This window comes from Malaya genurostris, chromosome 1 (genome assembly GCF_030247185.1).
Source record: "Malaya genurostris strain Urasoe2022 chromosome 1, Malgen_1.1, whole genome shotgun sequence".
Classification (NCBI taxonomy): Eukaryota; Metazoa; Arthropoda; class Insecta; order Diptera; family Culicidae; genus Malaya; species Malaya genurostris.
Genome location: NC_080570.1, coordinates 148,412,589 through 148,427,005, shown reverse-complemented (window position 1 = coordinate 148,427,005; position 14,417 = coordinate 148,412,589). Strand labels below are relative to the sequence as shown.

The 14,417-nt window shown below is 41.4% G+C and overlaps 1 protein-coding gene across 2 annotated transcripts in view; it reads right to left on the bottom strand.

Annotated features, from left to right (window-relative positions):
* Window positions 1–6,978, bottom strand: part of LOC131426160 (zinc finger protein 2) — a 37,868-nt gene extending 30,890 nt beyond the window's left edge. The window contains exon 1 of one of the 2 annotated variants that reach the window (XM_058588638.1): window positions 6,874–6,978. The gene's annotated coding sequence lies outside the window, so the exon portion shown is untranslated. Of the gene's footprint in view, window positions 1–6,188 lie in introns of both variants that reach the window. The other variant, XM_058588637.1, reaches the window with a different exon arrangement.
* Between the last annotated feature and the right edge of the window lie 7,439 nt (window positions 6,979–14,417).

The window sequence follows — 14,417 nt, the reverse complement described above, 5'->3', positions numbered from 1 at the left end:
TTCCAGCGAATTTCAAACAGTTTATGTTGGAATTCTTAAAAGAACCGGTTATTTACTGTTCGAAAAACTTGAAGATTTAAATTGCAAAATTGGGAAACAATAAGAAGAAAACGAGTTGACAACTCCGTCCGCATCTTTTCACTCAATTCCGAAACATTTCCGAGCCAACCGGTTGGAGGCGAAATTCATTCGGAATCGGTTGTTGCACTGGAGTTGGAATATATTCGGAATTCATTATCATTTCCACATGAAGCTTGTATAAAACAATAAAGAGAGATCAGAGTTCAGAGTTCCAGAGTAGCGTAGCTGGTAGAGCATCTCCCCGAAGAGGAGAAGGGTGAAGGTTCGAGTCCTTCCGCCGGACGATACTTTTTTGCTGTTTCATGCATTTTCATCTTCTTTATCCCTCTGTTGCTCGTTAGAAGTCATTTGTTTGAAATTGAGTTCAAAACTGCTCTATTGCTTAACACAAACTAAAAACTAGTTGTAACAAATCAGTTACTAAACTTTTGAACCCATAAATTCTGCGCCAATTTGTACCCTTAACGACAACAGTGACGATTGTATCAAATCAATTTATAGTTAAAATAAATGAAACATTTATTATATAACATTATCAATAGCGTTTCTTTAACACCAATACGTGTTTCTAAGAGAAATTCTATTTGTTAAAAAAAATAGGAACTGGTTTTTTACTAGTTCTGTATATCCGAGAAACATGAAGATTTAAATGTGTATATTCAGTTATGTAATGTTTTCATTTAAAAATAAACTGAAAATCAGCACGAGAACTTGCAAAATCGAGAAAGAAGACAAATTAACAATTCAGTCCGCATCTTCTCACTCAATTCAGACAGATTTCGGTATCAACCAGTTGTAAGCGAATTTCATTCGGAATCGGTTGTTGCACTGATTCGGAATTCCACATGATTTCCACATGGAATTCCGGCGCTGCTCAAGCGGCGAGCTTTGAACTAAGCAATGGTGATAATTTTCAGATTTTGCTTGAAGATTCGAAAAAAAACGGGTTTTTATTTTATTTTTCTTATGAATCAAATACTAACATACAAAAAGGTGTGAAAATTTGGTAAACAAATCGATCATTAATTTCTCAGTAACTTTCCGCGGAACGTTTGATTGATATTTAAAAAGAAATCGTAAGATGAAATATCATATTCGAAGAAGTGAGGTTGGCTACTGTTTTCGTATCTGGGTTTTTCTTTGTTTTTATGGTTGGATTTTGAGATTAATTGATAAATTACGATCAAAAGTTGTTTTATTCGTCCATTTTCTCATGTTTTATCATCTAAATCAAATCTGTATGTGAACTGAAAATTTCAAATTTCATCCGAGATTGTCAAGAGTATAGGACAATTTGAAATCATATGTTTGATGGCAACACGTGAATAATCATTTTTCGTACCCATATTTGTAAGGTTTTTCCCATCTGCATTCGTTCCAACTCAAGTAAATGGAAAAATTCGTCAAAAATATTTCTAAATACATGGGATATGTCAAAACAATCACCATAACGCTATCTCGTGGTGACCACGCTGATTGGATTATTCAATAGTGTGGACTTTGCGTCTGCTTAGCGGTTCAAATTGATCTGTTAGGCGGAGATGGAGGTTCAATTTGAACTGCTTTAAGCACTGAAGAGCCGAAGGCGAAACGCGAAGAAATCGAAACTTCAACAAGAAGTCATACCAGAAACGGATAACAACTTGGCAGATCTCACAAGCGGCCCTTACACGAGCATTAAAAATGTCATTTTAAATGATGACTAAGTAATGATGTATTTCAAATTTGTTAGAAATTTCGTCATTAGTGCACTATTACACGTTCATTAAAATGATATTATTTTTTAGTAATGACATTTTTAATGACTTGTGTAAGGGCCGCTACACACTCCGAATTGCATGAAATCTAGCATACGATTTCCGTAAAGTAAAGCCTTTGTTTTATATTGATCGAGAAACAGATTCGACTCAAGACTTGATTCGTAAAAAGAGCGTATGTATTTTCGCCTGTACTTCAAGCAATTCATTGTAACTCGGAAACTTAATTTTGTCAAAATTGTTTCCAAGAGAAGGTTAGAGGAATCGATTTTAACACTCTCAAAATATAAACACTGAAAACAAAGGTCAATATTTTTTAAAAAGAAAATAAATCGAAAAAATGAAATCAAAAAATATCTCATCGTTGATTTTTTTACAATATTTGAATTTTGAACCTATTACAGAGCCAACATGGTTATTAGATTAATACCTTTCAGGTTGAAAACATTTCAGCTAAAACCATTTATAGCCATTTGCAAGATTTCAACTTTTTGGTTAGTAACATATCCATTTGAACACTAGAATAAGATTGTACTGGTCAAAAGCAATAGATTTTTCTATAACATTATTTCTTATAGAAGTAACCGTGCTCGAGACACTTAGATATCAAATTCGAAGAAGTTGGGTTTTCGTTAAATTGCGCTGTTTCAACAATTCTACACAAATGAAAACAGTTATTATTAGAGATTGCATTTCCTTAATCACACATTTTTCTTACCCAATCACGGCTGCCAAATAAAACTGTAAACTTCAAGAAACTCTAGATTAATTACAAATGCTCCAAGTACGACAGAAGTATTTTATGTGCATTTAGTTTATCCGTGTGGGCGTATTTGATGAAATTCCAACTCGGCAAAATTTCATTGAAACTCGGCAATAACTTAGTGTGTGCACATTAAATTACCAACGCCGAGTTTCGGCTGAATTTTACTGAAATTTATTAGCTAGTAACTCACAACTATCAAAATTTCAAACTGACTATTTAGTAAATAATTATCTTTTTTTGCTAATAACATTAAGGTGAACCAATGAAGAACATAATGACAGCACTTATTAATATTTCATAGCAAAAATGACAACTTAAATACCACTATAGGAGCTTCTTTGCGAAGCGATTTGGAATAAAACTACACTGTTTATTTGTAAATATGTGGGTCTTACGGATAAAATAAAACAACATCTTTCTTGCGAATTTTTTTAGAGCTTTCGTTCAAAAAAGTAAATTCAAATGCTTTTCATTATACAAAGCATCATTTAAACAACATTTTGAAAGAAAAAAAAACTATTTCTCATATAAACTGAATTTTTTATTCAGTTTTGTTTTATTAAAAACTGCTACTAAACTAAAAGTCATAATCCATGTCCAAGATTCCAATGAATCTCAATTTGTGATAAAATTTCACCCAACTACCCGATATTTTCAGAAAGTATCAGTGCAAAGGGGCTTTTTGTGATAAAGTCTAAATGTTGTCAACTTCGAATATGATTTTGTCACAAGGTAAGTTTTTTCTATGTTTCCAACCGTTCATTATACTACATACTTTTTTGTTGGCTTTGTCATTTTTTGTTTTATTTAATCGAAAAAAAATTGTTGGAAAGCCCTTTTTAACAGACAGTCTAGATCAAATTTGGAAAAAAAAAGTGAAATTTCTCGGATGATTTTTCAAAAGACGGTACGAACAAATGACAGTTTCTCTTTGTTTACTTTCTCTTCTGATATATTACCAAGCGGTTTTCAAGTTTATCAATTCTTTGTATAAAATGATACCCGGAACCTTCAACTCTCAAACAGAATTGTAAAATCTAAGAAAAACTTTATAATCACGTCACAATAACCGAATGAAAATGTGAACAAAGAGAAACTGTCACTTGCTCATACTGCCGTTTGAAAAATCAACCGAGATTTCAGGACAAAGTATACACGTCCAGAAAGTTTCATTGAAATTTGAGAAAATTTTGCCAATTACGAATATGATTTAGCGCGAAGGTATATCTAAATAAGGTATATAAGGTCAATTATAATTATAATATGAAAATTTTTAACAAATGACTATAAAAAAAAAATTTCGCGTGATTATATACATATTTCGATGCCTAAGGAAATAAATCATCATGTTCTGAACCCCCACTCCGAAAAATGTTTCTGGTTACGACCCTGATTTCGATCGAATGTGAAAATTTGCATCGATCCCGTGGTTTCTGAAAGTTCTGTGACAAACTCGAACTCGATCGTTATACAAAATATAGCATTTGATCGAATTTCAGAATACGGTAGACTGTTTCCGAAAAAAGCACGGCTGTGAACCATTTCCCGGTTAATTTAAATTTTGGGTTGAAATCTGACACTCGAGCGGTTATTTTGATGTTTACAAAAATAACCCTGCTCGAAAGCATGGTTATTTTTGACAGATCGATGGTTATTTCCCGACACTGAAAAAAATCTTGCAAAGGAAATTCTAATATTAATACTTGTTAAAATTATTTTCAGTGCAAAATAAACCCAAATCTCGGGTAATTTTTCAAAAGGGCGTATAAGCAAGTGACAGTTTCTCTTTGTTTACTTCTTCTTCTATTAATTACCAAGCAGTTTCCACGTTTATCACTCAACTCTTTGCATGAAATGATACCCGAAACTATCGACTTTCAAACAGAATAGTAATATCATTGAAAATCTTTTGAAAAATTACATACATCCTTTTGAAATAAGTTTACATCCGTTAAACTTTTAAATGGACCGCAGTTTTAGTTAAATTTAACTAATCGACACAAAATATCCGCTCAAGTGTCAGATTTCAAACATAAGTTAAAATTAACCGCGAAATGGTTCACAGTCTAAATTTACACACAAAAAAAAGTATGTCATAGTCGGAATCAAGAATATTCTCCCCTATTCTGTATTTTGATCGAATCGAATGTAAAAATTCGCATACTTGATTTCGATTGAGCTACAGTACAGAATGCCAAATTTCGTATTCGATTGAAACATGCCGATTCGAACGAAATACAGAATCCGGGTGATTGCCTCAAAATGTACCAGATCTTGGTCCGTTGCACGATCAAAGACACCCCGCTTTGCGGTGATATGATAGCAAGTAAATACCTTTTTGCCTTTTCTTATGACGAAGGGTTCGCATCCCCTTGGCCAAAAGAAAGGAAAGGTTTTCCCTATTAAAATGAACATTTTTTGCACATATATGCTAACGAAGAACGAAGTTTTTTTTGCTTGTTACACTTTTTTTGGAGATACACATTTTTTTTATAGCAGCCAACCGTAATTTTCTGTAAAAAACTGTTATACCATAAATATATAGTTGAAATGTAATTATTGTCTGTAGTAAATGAAACACAACTTTGTTTATGGGAGAAACATTCTTTATTTAGCAGCAGCCATCGCTTGTTTGTATATGAAAGAATTATTTTGGTGAGACTTACTAAAATTCAGTGGGTATTTATTTGATTGATAGGAAAAAGTAAAATTGAAACTCATTCATATTGGAAACACCTCTCCTCTATCTCTCTCTCTCTCGACCTAATTGGAATGTACTCGGCAAAGCACGAAACCCGAAAGGCAGAATGGAAACACCAACAAAGGGCGCGTCACGGTAAAATATGATCTGCAATTAAAACGAAAAGGGAGAAAGCAAAGCAACCAACGCGGGAAGATAATAACACGAGCGAAACGAAGAATACATATGAAAATAATCTTCGCCACAAAGAAAAAATTTAATTGAACTCGCCCTAGCATAATTTCCTTTCGCATCCACGCGCGCCCTCGCTTACGCTTGCATCTCTTTCGCTCGCACGGTTTTTCAGAGTACAACGGTTTGGACGCTCTCGTTCACTCGTCTGCGGGATTCAAGCGCGCCCGTGGAAACCGCGACTCAAAATCACAGCGCACAATGACATTCATTCCAGTGATTGGTTACCGGTCAGGGTGGTTCTTGGTTGCGAGTTTTGTCAACTTAAATTCCGTTATTGTGGCAATGGTTTGAATGAAGTCTCAAAACACTATTTTGATTCGAATGAAAAACACTGTTAAATAACAACACATTCGATATCAATTTTTTCTTTACATTTCATCGTCGACTTATTAGTGCAGTGTTTAAATACAAATAATGTCTCTTCTAAAACATCGAATTCAACGCCCGAAACACTCAATCCAAGGAACCACCCCGTCGCAACACTAATTCATACAAAAACACAATGGCGTGGAGGTCCCTCCAGCAGTCGGAGCTCCTAGCGGCTGCCTCCCCCTTCCATACGATCGTGAGACGATTTATTTTTCATGTTAATGAGGTAGCAGACGAAGACACACCGAAAAAAAAATCAAGATGACTGAAAGGAACAAACCCAAAAGTAAACCGATGCAGCTGTCCCACTTTCGTCTTAACTCACTGATGCACTGGATATCACACATTCTAATTGGAACTTGATCTTCAAAGAGTTTCTGTCTGTTCGGTCAACTCTATAATTCGCACATTCAGTCCATCCATCGCACACGTAATGAGTGTTGAAACAATCCATTAGCTTGAAGTTGCTCATACAGTAATGAAATAAAAAAACCTGTCTCACACCAACGGACACGCACACCGAAAAAAAAGTGTCATCCATTATCAAATGATGCTTTAATTGAATCTCGTTCAGATTCCGTGCCTGCCTGCCTGTACGGAGTCCGGGGACACCCTCGCACTCCACAGCCTTCGACACCTCATCTTATTACACGCACATTAGCATGAGTTGAAGGAGGAAAAAAATTGCAAACACTATAGCTGTCCACTCATACACTGAACCGTTCGCACTGGTTGTACACGCACACTCATCAACACCCGCTCAAGGGGGAAAGGGGGCAGTAGAAAAATTTTCTACATCAGACATCTTCACTGTGAAAGATCAATTTGTTGGTCAAAAAATCGTCCGAAATCGGCCCAAACTGCGAACGATTTTACTTAACTTCGCCAAATTCTAGTAGCCCACCAGTTTCACTACACACTACGCACTAAATCTACTTAGACTGATAGCTAAATTGATCCAGAACCATTCGAAACTTGCAGCGATAGCACGAACGAAGCTGTTGAGTTTGCTATTCTTAAGATTACATTGACTGACGATGATTTTTTGCTGGCGACTGGAGCACGGTACCTTGACTGGGTATGAGCGCACTGTGCCTGAAATGAGCAGGTTGGTGTGCGCTGCTGCCGAACTCTGGCGGAAATCGACACAGTCAATGTCGACTTGGTGTTTAGAGCTTCTATCGTGAGAGATGTGCGGATGGATGAACGTGAAACGGAGATACAAATAAAACATTTACTCTAGCTATGCATTAGTTTGAGTTTTAACCTCACTATAGCACTGTACATAAATTTACTATTTTTACTTGTGTGCCCCGTTTAGAATAATTACGATTTTGATAAGCTACATGCAAAGACATCATATTAACAAGATATTCAGCTCTCACATTTCCCGAACAAATCATTGGCAACATCCTTTTTTGCCCACATGGCGCCCTCAGGCGAGTCCGCATTGAATCTCATACATAGAAGTAGGTGAGAGGAATGTCAAATTCGTGCGCGCCAAAATAGCAACACTGCGCACCAATACGATTGACATAATATGTTGAATGTGATGCCGTGCGATGGCGTTGCTGAACTGAAAATTGATTTCGCTCCAAGCTGACAGGGTCTGCTACATTGTAGCGTTATGTTAAGGATTTGAGTTAAGTCATGGTGAGATGCATATAAGGAAATTGAATCAAGCGTGTAGACAGAGTAAGAAAAAATTAGTGCAACTGGGTGCACTGCTCCTTTTGACAGAATCCGAAAAAGAGATAGCGCATCGAACGATACTCAGTTGGTCTTCCGGCGTGCTCGAGTTGATACGTGTCCTGCGAGGGCCGCTTTTTCTTCGCCTTTGGCGACCATTGCGCGGAACGCGCTTCGGAGTGACGAAGGTTTTGAATTTGTGCGGCCGGCTATGATGTTCGGCTGGATTGTGCAGTGAAAGGCCGGCAAAAGTCACGCGGAAAAAAGGTCGGGTCAATCACCCGCGAGGCAATTAACGGAGGTCATCCAGGCAGAAGCAGAAGATCGAGGCACGTCAGGTGAAGCGGGCGGCACCCTCAATTGAGGCACTCCGCCATTGTAATCTGGGATCGCGTGTGCGGACGGGAGGAAGGTTCCTCGTTTCTGCCCATCTACAAGCACGGGCGAGCATACGAGAATTCTGCCGCTAGCCGCGACGGAGATTGACGGCGCCGAGGCCGGTAGGAAGGACAACCAAGGAAGCGAAATCCAGACAACAGTTCCGGCACATGCACAAACGGTCATGATTTGCATGATTGGTGGCGTTGGTGCAACCGATGTAATGAGAACGTGGACTTCGGAAACAGGAGTGAATGCTGAAGTGACACGGGTAAGTCTGCACAATCATTTCCTTGCATCTCATTAGTCCCAGTAGTGTGTGACGTTTATTGGTCAGCGGATCACAGTACATTGCCAACGTGGCGAGAAAGTGGCATGCCATGCCCCAGATAGAGTAAAGAGAAAACTTTAACAATGGCGCCCAACCAAAAAACCCATTTGTTCGGGTTATGAAAATGTACTCCTTTTGGCTAGCGTACGTTTTCGGTTAAGCGATACGACGCATGACACACACCCTTTTTAGACTCAGTTGGCAAAATTAAAAAATAAATAAATCCATATAAAGTAAAGATATCACTAGTTTGCGTTTTGATTTGTTAGTTAGGTTAAATTCTGTTGATTGGCTTTAGTTTAGTTCACTATCTAACGATGGAGATAGATCCATTACATTTAAGTGAAGAGGAGTTAAATTATGAACTCGCTCTTCGTAGTATCACTGGCCTTGGGCAAATCACCCGTAGGGGTAAATGTGCTCGTTTATTGAAGGCTTTTGAAGAAGATTTAAGGCGGAAGCGTTTTTATACGACTTCTAGTCACGTGATGAGTGATGAAAGCAACATCAATGCTTGCGCCTCACGTCTCAAATTATTGCTGGCACCGATAGACTCAGCAATTAAGAAACACGATATTGGTTTCTTAGAACATATAAAATCGCGATTACGTCACTATCGAAATCATTTAGTTCGCATCGATCCGCCTCCGGTCGCGCTTCGGGAAGAATTTGCTAGTGTTCAAGCGTTGATAGCCGCTTTATTGGAAGAAGTTTACACCGCGTTAAATATGTCAGACTTGTGTCAAGTGAGTGATCGAAACTGCAGTTCCAAAGAATCAAATAACTCAGTGCACATAATGCAAGGGGCATTTGGCGTAGCGGAAAATCATCAGAGTTCGCAAGCAACGCACGGACAGGAAGGAGGTGCAGGCGCCCTCGCGAAGAAGACAGCAGAGCAAGGTGCTAGCAACAAGGAAACACAAATGGCTACGTTTGCATGGCAGCAAACGGAAAGTAACGAAGCTACTGGCTTACCCAGAGTATCATCACCTATCGGAAGAGGACGAGGTCGTGGACGTAATTTCGGAAATTGGCAACCGGTGTGGCCTTCAACTCCACACAAGGAAGCGGATAACTTCAATCCAATATCAAATCAAGACCAACATCACCACTACGGAAGAACGGGAAGCACACCGCCATCCCCTCATAGAGAGTATCCGTCACAGGAAGAAAACAGAAGGGACGACTCAGCAGACTACAACCGCATACGAGACGAGCTGCTGACACACCTATTACGGAGAGACAGGCAAGAGAGGCAGGATACTCACAGAAACCCTAAAGCCATTCACAATTGGCCATTCAAGTTTCGCGGTGAAAAAGATACAACATCGCTCAACACATTCTTAGATCGCGTAGAGTGTTTCGCTCGGTCCGAAGACGTTTCGGATGAACTGTTATTGCGATCCATCAAACATCTACTTCTGGATGACGCACTCGATTGGTACGGGCGAGCTTTTGCGGAAGGAACGTTGCATACGTGGCGTGGCTTCAAGGAGCAAATACGACGAGAGTTCCTGCCCAGCAGTTATGCGCAGATTCTGAGAAATGAAGCAAATTCTCGGTATCAAGGTGCAAATGAATCGTTTGCGAAATTCTTCAGGGATATATCAGCACTGTTTCGATTCGTCCAGCCAGCGATGTCACCAGAGGAGAAATTCTTCATCGTGAAGAAGAACATGAATACGGAGTACGCATCGATTGTTGCAGCTGCGAGACCTCAGTCGTTAACCGAAATGGCGGAAGTCTGTAACGAGTTCGACGAGACGCGCATTCTTCTGAGCCGTCATCGCAGGACACCGATCCCACACTACGCGCTGCTTGAGCCGAGCCTAGCAACGCCAACACCTTCACAAAGAGAGAGAACATACGGGAATACAGGACAGTTGCAAAGGTTCAACAGAGTACACGCAGTGGAGTCAGCCGAATTTCGAGAACAACAACTGTATGATGAGCCGTACGACTCGATGTCAGCAGCTGGAGAAGAACAAGATTGGACACAACAACTGGAGATGATATGCCAGCAAGTAAACGCATTAAAGGCTCGCTTTGAGAGGAGAGATCATCGTCAAAAGGCGACGCAAGGGTTTCGTGTACAACAGCCACAACCGTCGAGACAATCTAATCGGTCGGAAGCGAACAATAATCGTAGAGAGCAACAGTCAGCGATCTGCTCCCAAGAAGCACAGGACGAGAACAGATCAGCCCTGCTTCGCTGCTGGAATTGTGATACGGAAGGACACAGATTTATGGACTGTCCAAAACCACAAGCCATACTGTTTTGCTATCGATGTGGTCAGAAGGGCTATTCACTTCGCAGCTGTCCTAGTTGTTCATCGGCAACGGGAAACGAGCAAGCGAGGAGTCAGTAACCGAGGGAATCGCATCCTCGCAAGAATTCTACAGTCCCTCATCATTTCCCGAGCTTCGGCACATCAACTCTATCAGAATCAACACAAACGGAGACAACCGGCCACATGCCGACTTTACAGTTCTTGGCAAACAGTTAACAGGTTTGTTGGATAGCGGAGCAAACTGTACTCTAATCGGAGGAGCCGCGATAAAGATCATCGACGAGCTGAACTTGAAGCGAGGTCGACTGAAAGGCGGTATCCAGACAGCAGACGGCACAAAACACACCATATCCGAGTTCGTTAAGCTGCCTATAGCATACAACGGCCGTCATGAAACAATTCCGGTGCTACTAATACCTTCACTGCCCGAGTGTATTATACTCGGCATGAATTTTTGGGAGAAGTTTGGAGTTCGAGCGGTGTGCAACAAGATAGACATGTCATCCGATGAGCAGAATAACAATGATGAGCCCATGAGAAAGCTGTCAGACATGCAGAAAAGACAATTAGACACGGTAATAGGAACGTTTCCAGTGAGTGAAAAGGGACGAATTGGCCGTACAGATAGGTACACGCATCGCATCGACATCGGAGATGCCAAACCGAAGAAGCAGCGCTGTTATCACATGTCGAAGTATGTCTTAGACGAAGTGAACAAAGAAATTGATCGGATGATAGCGTTAGATGTCATCGAGGAGGCAGTGTTTTCGCCATGGAACAATCCGCTCGTTGCCGTAAAGAAAAAGACAGGACAGTACAGAGTATGTCTAGATGCTCGCCACTTGAACTCGATCATGGTTAATGAAGGACATCCGATTCCGCAGATCGCCTCAATCGTCAGCAACCTCAGTGGATGTTTCTACATATCGTCGATTGACTTAAAAGATGCTTTTTGGCAGCTACCGCTGGAAAAAGAATCTCGTCCGTTAACTGCATTCACTGTTCCCGGTCGGGGCCACTTTCAGTTCAAAGTTGTACCATTTGGTCTGTGTACGGCGAGTCAAGCACTAGCACGGTTGATGACACATCTTTTTGCTGATCTGGAACCGCAGGTTTTTCACTATTTGGATGACATTATCATCTGTTCGCGCAGCTTCGAAGAACATCTGGTAACACTGAGGAAGGTAGCAGATAGACTGCGACAGGCAAATCTCACGATATCCCCGGACAAATCCAAATTCTGCCGTCAGGAGCTGAAATATTTAGGCTACGTCTTGAATGAAGACGGATGGAAGGTAGACAACGAAAAGATCAATTGCATCGTGAATTTTCCCTCACCGCAAAGCAGGAAAGAAGTTCAGCGCTTTCTTGGATTGTGCAACTGGTATAGAAGGTTCATCGAGGATTTCGCTCGCATTGCTGTACCACTGACCGAGTTAACGAAAGCTAAAATCAAGTTCCGATGGACACCAGTAGCTGAAGACGCTTTTGTGAAGCTAAAATCGATGCTAGTGTCAGCACCAGTCCTGGCGATGCCCGATTATGCCAGACCGTTCAACATAGCCTGCGACGCCAGTGACGTCGCCATTGGAGCCGTCCTAACGCAAGAAACAGATGGAATCGAACACCCGATAGCGTACTTTTCTCAGAAACTGTCATCCTCCGAACGAAACTACTCGGTTACGGAAAGAGAATGCCTAGCGGTCATTCGAGCAATTGAAAAGTTTCGTGGATACGTGGAAGGCGTCAAGTTCACGGTATTCTGCGATCACGCTGCGTTGTCGTACTTGAAGTCAATAAAGAACCCTACGGCGTTAATGTGCAGATGGATCCTTCGGTTGAACGCGTTTGATTTCGACATCAAATATCGTAAAGGATCGTGCAATGTAGTTCCGGACGCATTGTCAAGGATAGCAGCAACGATTACGTTCTCCACCAACACTAGTGACGACAATTGGTACATCCGTCTCGCAACAGGCGTAACGAAGCAACCGGAGAAGTTCCCAGACTTCTGTATCATGTCCAACGAACTCTTCAAGAATTGTCGTTACAGGGATGAGCTGGGGCAGATCACGCACAAATGGAAGAAGGTAGTTCCGAGGGACGAACGAGCGGAAATACTAAGAAAATTTCACGACTCGGTCACAGGAGCGCATTTAGGATTCCAGAAGACGCTACAAAAAATCCAGACAAACTTCTATTGGCCGAAGATGCAAGAGGACATCGCTCGTTACGTGCGTAGCTGCAAGGTGTGCAAGGCCAGCAAAGCGCCGAATTATCGCATGATGCCAGATATGGGAAAATTGAAACCTGCTAGAATCCCATGGGAGTTAATTTCTTTAGATTTTGTCGGTCCATTCACCAGATCGAAGAAAGGAAACACAATCATCTTGGTAGTAGTGGATTGGATAACAAAATACGTGATCGCGCACCCCATGCGCAGCGCAGACACTGAGGCAATGATTAACTTTCTGGAGAAGGAAATCTTTCTGCGATTTTCACGTCCAAGGATTGTTCTGACGGACAACGGGAAACAGTTCACATCGTTGGCATTTCGCTCTTTGCTCAAGCGGCACAACACTGAGCACATGACCACAGCGTATTATTGTCCGATGGTGAATAACGCAGAACGCGTGAACCGTGTTTTGATAACCTGCATTAGAGCACTCTTGAACGAAGATCACCGGACATGGGATGAGAATCTGCCTTCAATCGTGGCAGCAATCAACAGTGCAAAGCATGAAGTCACAGGAGTAAGTCCACACTTCGCCAACTTCGGCAGAGAGCTGATTCTACACACCGATCTCTACAGACAGCAGGACCTCAACACCCCGGAGGACTTGAAGCTGGCACAAGATCTTCGGTTATCGAATCTCAAGCGGATCCAAGAATTCATGCTTCAACGAATTAGAAACTCACACGAAAAGGCAAAGCAACGGTACAATTTGCGCACAAGAACGGTGTCGTTCAAAGTCGGCGACTTAGTTTGGAGAAGATCGTTCGGATTATCATCTAAGGCAGACCACATCAATCAGAAGCTAAACCCGAAATTTGTACCAGCAATCATTCGTAAAGTTCTAGGCACCAACCTATACGAACTAGAAGACGTTCCATCCGGCAAGGCAGGGAGATTTCACGCGAAAGACATCAAATCAGATTAAAAGCGATTAGCACAGCTATGTCCACAGGCTACGCCTGTCAACGATGAGCTCTACTCACAAAACACCGTTAACGATCGGGATAAATCGTAGATTGTCAGGGTCTGGTGAACAACAACTCATAGAACTACTTCCCCACCTCGGCACGAACAGGAGACAGCCTTCTGCAGGCTTGCCGTTAGCGAATCGGGAGAAAACGCAGATGAAGTCGCAAACAAAAAACAGCCTTCAGCAGGCTTGCCGTTAGCGAATCGGGAGAAAACGCAGATGAAGTCGCAAACAAAAACCAGCCTTCAGCAGGCTTACCGTTAGCGTACCGTGAGAAAACGCACCCAAGTCGAGAAAACTTCAGAGCAAAATGCCTTCCACAGGCGCGCCGGTAGCGGACCGTGAGAAAAACGCACAGGGACAGTTCGAGGAGCCGGAAAGCCTTCAGCAGGCCAGCCGTTACCGTATCGAGAGAAAACGGACAGTCGAAACATAGGCTCGCGATTCTGATCAATCCAAACAACAGGATAGAAGAAAGCGAGCCATAAGACGGACAAATTGGTCGAGGAAGGCCCATGACAACTGGCAGTCGCAGCAAGTTGCTGTCGAGACGTCAGGGACGGGATCGGACTTCCTCCTAGAAAAGGCCGAGGATGTCTGTACGTTACCGTTCA